General features: G+C 26.7%; 1 protein-coding gene across 3 annotated transcripts in view; it reads left to right on the plus strand.

Annotated features, from left to right (window-relative positions):
• The window catches only part of LOC122504792 (ankyrin-2-like), an 85,337-nt gene extending 83,192 nt beyond the window's left edge, over positions 1 to 2,145 (plus strand). For 2 of the 3 annotated variants that reach the window (XM_043616038.1, XM_043616039.1), the window contains exon 29: positions 183 to 2,144. The gene's annotated coding sequence lies outside the window, so the exon portion shown is untranslated. Of the gene's footprint in view, positions 1 to 182 lie in introns of all 3 variants that reach the window. The other variant, XM_043616040.1, reaches the window with a different exon arrangement.
• The last annotated feature ends 4,704 nt before the right edge of the window (positions 2,146 to 6,849 follow it).

Below are 6,849 nucleotides of genomic sequence, written 5' to 3' on the forward strand. Positions count from 1 at the left end.
TAGTATTTACGATAAATTTTTAGAAGAAGTTATGAGATTTTGACTCGGGCGAGATTAAAGTCCCCTAAGACTTGAAGCGTTTCTGTCACTTTCAATGTATGACGCTCAAGATTTTAACGTTTCTCTACTCATAATACAGCATAAAATTAGTAAATTAAAGAATATTTCGTTCTCTGTTTCAGATATTGGACCATTTATATCTGTTTGGCACAAACATATGCAGTAAATACAAGTATGAATCAAGAAGCTTTATGTGTGACACGTGATTAAATATGAAAAATGTAAAGTGTCAAGAAACTCGTTTATAATTGATTAGATTCCACTATGCATGCTGATTTAAATTTTAGTAATTGTAAAATTTTTATTTGCAAACACTTTTAATAGACTAACGGAATTTAAAGTACAAAAGTAACCTTACATCCATATGCATAAAGAAAACTTGTATAAGGTTTTTAATAAGTCTTTGTCGTTTTTGATAATAAGAAATTATTATAAAATATTAAATGTATTATTAATTATTTATTGTTTTGTTTATGGATAATATTTGTATGTTATCGAGCAGGTTTAGAATATTGCAGCAATATTAATTATATACTTTTATTTAATGAAAATTTTAAAGTAATTTTACCAAAATTCTATCTGTTTATAATTGTGTCCTCATATCTCCATAGCATGTAAGCTTGCCGCAAACTTATTGAGCAAGCTGGATTATGTAGATATTTTATCATTTGCAGTAAGCCTATACTGCAAGCTTGTGGCAACCTTATTTGTTTTTTCAGTTTAATAAGTATAATGAGTAACCTACTTTCTAAAATTGTAGCTTACCAGTGTTAAAAAACATATTACGTTTGGGGAATGTTCTTATAACGTGTTATGTCTGATAAATTAAAATTTAAAAATGTTTAATGATTTGGAAACGTTTATGGAACGTTCGTTGAACGTCATTGTATTTTCTGTCCAGTGTGAATCCTCAGTTTCTCAATACAAGTTTAGTTCTTATATCTGCTATTTATAAAAAACATTTTAAAACTACCAAAAAAAATTTAATAAATTTTGATTATTTTGTTATTACTGGGTAAATATTTATACATAAAAAGATACGCCAAACGAACAAAACCAAAAAATTCTCATTTAAGTTATTTTGTCAGCATTGTAGTAGGGTCAAAATAAGTTGGGGTGCCTTAACAGCAACGGATATTTATATCCGAAAATTTGAATATCACTAGAATATCCTTAAGATATCTCAGGATATCCTCGGGAAATCCTATGGATAAAATGGTTTCCAGATATCTTTGGGACATCTGTAGGATATCCTAAATATCCGGGTACTGTAGGGCGATCATTTACAAAAATGTTGTCTTCTGAGTGAATCCCTCACATAAGGACAAATTCAGAATTAAGATTAAATAAAAAATAAATAATTATTTAATGTTTAATAATTGTTTCATTTTTTTCGCAAGTACAATATTTGAATTAGCTAGACTTATTACTCAATGGTTTTTAGGATCGCTGATTACTAATCTGATTTTAGTTTTTTAAAATTCAAAATAGCGGATAGAATATGGAGAATATGGGTTTCAATGTTGCTGTTCACGAATTTAATGTTAGTTTTTCAAAATTCAAAATGTCAAAATGTTGTTCATTTCACTAAATTACTAACTATTTTGTCTTCCATGTTGTATCCGCCATTTTGAATTTTAAAAAAACAACACGTGATTTGTATTTAGCGTCCCCAAAACTCCTGAATAACGAGTTTTAAATTTATTTATTATTTACTTATTAAGAAACAAAAACAATTTTGGTTGTCACGGAGTAGAGAATTTTTGTTCTCTTAGGCAGAATGTGAAATTGAATTTGATATTATAAAAAAAAATTTTAAAAGTAGTTAATAGTATTTGCAATTTTTTATTTATAAATAAAATATTATTTTAAGAATTATTAATAATATTCTTTTATTTACTTTTACCAAAAAATTGAAAATGTTCTGTCCGAGGTTCTGGCGGTTACGGATTGGAGTTTTTCCTCCTTGACAGCTCGAAAATATATTACTGATTCTGATATTAATATAATATATTTTATAAACAAACAATCAACCGATATTATAATTAACTGTTCACACGTGGTAACGCAATTTGTAAGACAGATGGAGGGAATCTTATTTTTATTGGCCTTTTTTCTTTACACATTGAGACTAATTTATATTTTTTCAAAATTAAATAAAATATTTTGTTTTGTAAAAAGGAGGAGTATAAATCTTATTTTAATTGGCCAAAAGCTTTCATTTTTCTTTAGAGGTTGAGACTAATATGTTTTATTTAAAAAAATAAATTTTCTCACCATCTTTATCAATGGAGCAACAAATAAAAAATTGCATTTTGTAAAATCCTTTGAATCTTATTTTTATTGGACAAAGGTCTTTATTTTCCTTTTTAAGTGTTGAGACTATATAAATATATAAAGACTAGCAACAATTTGTACGCTAAAGCGCTCGGCTACTTTCTTAAATATACTTTTTAAAATAAAATTAGCAATTTAAAAAAAATAAAATTAAAAAATTTTTAATTCATATTTTTTTATAAATATAAAATATGAGTTGTAATATAGATTATTACTATTATGACCACAATAATCATATAGGTATTCTAAGACAGAAAAGTCAGACAAAGTACTGGGAAAAATTAAATTTTTAGAATTCATAAGAAAATTCTGAATTTTGGTGTCTTTTTTGTTTGTCTCATAAAATATGAATCACCACGAATTCTAATACAAAACCATCAATTTTTTCTATTTCTGACAATAATTTTTATTTTAAATAACTTTCATTCTAAATAACTATGTAATTCTTAAACAACGATCATAAAATTATTAGGGGAATGTAGTCAAGGTTGGCCTACTGTCTAGGTAGGCCACTCGCGTTTTTTTGTCAAGTTCACTAGCGCCACCTACGCGCATTTTTGTCGAAGCTTGTCTTAGTGAAACCTAACTTTTTGTTCAATTACATTTTCGGAAAATCGAAAATTGTGTTTTCTGTGACGTCGGTACAAAAAAAGCTCAAAAAAAGTTTTGTGCATAATGTGAAAAACCATTAATAAAAGATAAAAAACAAATTGAATCGTCAAGGCAAGTATGCAGAAAATTTGTAGGACTCATGGTTGAAAGGAAAACAAAGTAAAAAATCGAATCCCGAAACGTATTTCTTTATGGTTACAACAATTCGGTAATGTTACTTACTGTCAAGGTCGGCCACTATGTGTTTAAAATGCGCAAAGTTGAGGACGAGCTACTTCATTTGCAAAAACTGCAATTCTGTATAACTCATAATATAATTGATCATCTTATTAATATTTTTATTTAATTTTATTAATATTTTAGTGCAAAACTTTTTTTTATTTATATTTATTTTTGTATATTGTTTATTGTTATTATTTTGTTATTTCATTAAGTTACAAACTGTAAACAATAAAGAATCAATTTTCCGTAACTCCAAACATGTTATTTTATTTTTTAACGATTAATGCCCTTTGAATTTTAAACATGGCCGACCTTGACTGTAATGGCCAACCTGGACTACAAATTTTTTTTTTTTTAAATCTTTATAACTTTTTCATTTTTAAACCTGTCAATTTACTTTGTACAGAAAAAATGTTCCTATTAAACAGGACTTTCCAACCATATACTTCAATTGTCCAAATTCATTTTTAAAAAAAAGTTATAAACAAAAGTCAAAAAGGTGGCCGACCTAGACTATGTTCCCCTACTTAAAAATTACTTAATGAAAATTTCACTTAAATCACAATTATCACAATCATCTTTATAAATAACAAAATTCTTCTTCAAAATTCAATTACTTTAAAAAAATTTCCTCATTTCAATGATTTTCAATATGAACTATTTTAATAAATTTCCCAAATGAATTCAATTATTTAAAAATAATTTTAATAAAATTTTACTCAAACATTTAATTATTTTCATAAATAAAAAATAATAAAGCTCATTCGCAGAATTTTAATTATGTTTAGTACAATTGTAATCGAATTGCTCAAAAAATGTAATTATTCTTAAGAATTTGATTAAAATTCGTCAAAAGAATTAAATTATTTAAAAATATATTGATAAAATTCTTTATAAGAATTAAATTTTAAAATACATTTAATCATTTAATAAATTATTTACTTTTGCATTTGAATAATTTTATAATTTTGAAAATGTTTCAAATTAAAATATTGGAAAATTTGAATTTTCTATACTTTTAACTGGCAATTTTGTAGAATTAATTTTTATAAAAAAGTTTAATTTAGTTTTTTAAAAATAATTCAAAGTTACATGGAAATGTTTCCAAATATGGGAATTTTTAAATGCTCAGAAATTTTCATATTTATAAGGAAATTTTTCTAAACGTTTAAGAGAATTTTTCTAAACTTTTGAATTTTTTTCTACATTATTTTATGGGAATGTTTTTCAATTCATAGGAAGTTTTCGATAATGTTTTAGTAAAATTCCGATATTTATGTTAGTAAATTTTTCTAAATAATTAATGAAATTTTCTTCCTAAATTTTGTTTGGAAAATTTCCAAAATTTTTCTTACAGTGTATTATTTAATTGAAGAATTCCCGAATAATCGAAATTTCGTAAAATTGAATTTTAAACAAGTGTATTTGCAAATTCTCAGAGAACTTTTTGAAAAATTTTAAAAAATAGTTGATTTAGAGAAGAATTTTAGTTAAAAATCCTAGAAAATAGTAATTGAATTGAAATGATGTAAATAATTTTGAAGAAGATGAAAAATACCTGCATATTTTCGATTTGTCAAACAATATTTTTTAAAAAACAAAAGCATATACAAGAACTAACTTCAAAGTGTTGGCAGACAGAATGAAAGAATGAAATACGAAGATTATTATAGTTAAAATTTAAAAAATTAGATTCAAACTTCTCCTACTGTGGGAAATTTGGATGGTAAGTACCAAAATTGGTCAGATTCCAAAAGACCAAATAATCACGTTATAAATTCTGTTTAACATTATTTATTAGAAAATAATACTGCCATCTGGCTTACACTCAACTATAAGATTACGTTCTCTTCTCGACGTTACAACTAGAAAGAATGACATTCATACCTCGATGATCACAGTTAGTCCTCCTCATAAGGAAAAAGAGGGGAAACCTAAGGACCAATTCTATGGCAAGCAAAGCGAACATTAAGCTGCCGCCACACACTCCCTCCAAGTGTCTACGATAAAAAAGAAAAAAAATTAATAAAAAAATAATAATTGTAATAATTAAAAAGGTATGTTAGAATTATGACAAAATGACTAATTACATGATACGAAAAATTACGTTAGTCATAATACAGTCATACATTCCACACAAAATTAATATCACACATTTGACAATACTTGTCAAATTGGTTGACACTTTGGTTTAAAAAAAAGGAAAAACATAAAATAGAATTAAAATTAAATTTTAACGAAAAAAATGAGTACTTTCGTTGTACAAGAAAAAAAACTTGATATTAATTAAAGGTCGAACGAGACCTTCTTTCTCTTTAAAATGTTTGGAATAAATTTCTTAGATTTAGTCGAAGTATTTACAGGTGGTTGGGTTGTAGACGGTTCCACATCAACTGTCACTCTTCTTATTCTTCTTCTTCTTTTGTTTTAATGGCCTCTTGTATTAACAAATAGCCAGTACTATAATTGTCTTATTTGTGTTATAGTTTTAAGTCCGGTTCATACGGTTTTAAGTCCGATTCACATATTCGATGATTTCATTGTTTATGTTAAGTAGGAATAATTTTCGATGTTATGTTCTTTTAAGTTCAGATCGATTGTATTAGAATGTCTCTTTGTTAAGTTTGCGTTTGTACTTTTTTATTTTAATACTGAATTATGGATAGGTGATTGCGGGAAATTAAAATTACAAATGCTTGATCTAGATGATCTGGTCCGACTCTTGATTTTATTTATTGTTATTGTTATTATACTGTCCGTTAGTTCGCTAATGCTGTTTGACTATTTATTTATTTTATTCCTGTTATTAATTTTAATTATTTAATTTTTTTAAAATTTATTTCAGATACATATGTGTTTCCCTTAATAAAAAATTTGCTTATTTCGATAACCGTTGAAATGTCTGGGTCAAATATTAAATTATCCAAGTTAAAATTTTCTGAATTAAGATTCGTTATTTTAGACGCTAAATAAGAGAAAAACTGAGGTCTTCCCGGGGAAAGACGAGGACAGTCCTTCAATAAGTGATCCAGATCTTTAAGTTCGGCTCCGCATTCACAATCAACAGGAAGAGTCCATCCCATTCTCTGATAATGTTCGCCTTTGCATATACATATGTGATGTTCGTAGTCTTGTTATTGTATTTATATTTCTCCTAGACGTGCTGATGCCTTGGAACCATGGTCTTTTAGTTTTGACATTTACTCTCGTGAAATATTTGTTTCTTAAAATTCGTCCCTCGGAATATGGCCACGACAGCAACCTCCATCCCTCAAAATCTCTTTTGATAATAGGAATCATATATCTCATTATGATTACTGAGAAGTTACCAATTTCTAAGTTTAAAGCTTGTTTTGCCAATTTATCCGCTTGTTCATTACCTTCAATTCCCATGTGAGATGGAACCCATAAAAATCGAATAAGGTGTCTCTTGTTTATATTTTGGATAATGGATTTGGTTATTTTGAGAATTAATGGATGAGGGATCATATTGGAGATTCTTGATTGAAATTCTTCTAGAGCCTTCCTAGAATCAGTAATTATTACAAATTTTTTCGGCACCATTCGCTCCAACTGTTTCAGAGCCGAATAAATAGCATACAATTCGCAAGTATAGAT

This window comes from Leptopilina heterotoma, unplaced genomic scaffold, assembly GCF_015476425.1.
Source record: "Leptopilina heterotoma isolate Lh14 unplaced genomic scaffold, ASM1547642v1 Lhet_32, whole genome shotgun sequence".
Taxonomy (NCBI): domain Eukaryota; kingdom Metazoa; phylum Arthropoda; class Insecta; order Hymenoptera; family Figitidae; genus Leptopilina; species Leptopilina heterotoma.